This window comes from Anoplophora glabripennis, unplaced genomic scaffold (assembly GCF_000390285.2).
Source record: "Anoplophora glabripennis isolate ALB-LARVAE unplaced genomic scaffold, Agla_2.0 scaffold1675, whole genome shotgun sequence".
NCBI classification, from domain to species: Eukaryota; Metazoa; Arthropoda; class Insecta; order Coleoptera; family Cerambycidae; genus Anoplophora; species Anoplophora glabripennis.
Window position 1 is genome coordinate 5,043 of NW_019417753.1, and position 849 is coordinate 5,891.

Consider the following 849-nt stretch of genomic DNA (forward strand, 5'->3'; position numbering starts at 1 on the left):
AGTACAAAAATTTGTCCGTTTTCGAGAAAAACCAGGCATAGTGCGCCAAAGTCAAACAGCTAGTATCCCAAATTGTTGATTTTTATTTCAAACAGGCTTTGGCACCTAGTTACTATTACTATTAGTTTCATTAATAAAACTCAAAATCAAAGTTATTCTTTTAATAATAAAAAGTAATAGTTTATTTCTAGAAAAGTTTAACATATACAGAATACAATTGAAGAAAAGAAAAACAACAAGAATAACTAATTATTACTAACAGAAAATTAAAATTTAAGGAAAATAAAATCAGAATAAGTGTCCGAAATGTCCCAAAAACGAATTCTTTTTTGTAATGGTTTTCAAAGGTTCTGAATCACCTTTAAGATGGTTGAAAACATCAACAATTTTTTGTCTCAGATGTTCTGCTGAATTTATTTCTGTTTTATATACTTTTTGTTTGGCATAGCTGCAAGCTACAGAATCAAGGGGATTACGGTCTGGTGACTTTTGAGGCCAGTGAATTGGAGCATCTGTATCTCGATTAATCCATCGCTCAGGAAAATTTTCATGAAGCCATTCTCTGCATACTCGAGTAAAATGTGGTGAAGCGTCATCATGCATGTAATAATAATTATTTCTTGCTAATAGTGGAAAATCATCTTCAATAATTTCAAACAAACTTTTTCTTAATTAACTGATTTTAGACCAGGCGGTATCTGTTTTGGTTTGGGTGAATCGTATATCCACGGAGATTTTTGGCTTTTTGGCTTTCAAATATCACTAGAAATGAAAATTTTTCTATGCGCATAAAAAAAACGTGGGCTTAACTTTTGGCGGCACAATATGTTAAAAAAATTCGAAAAATTT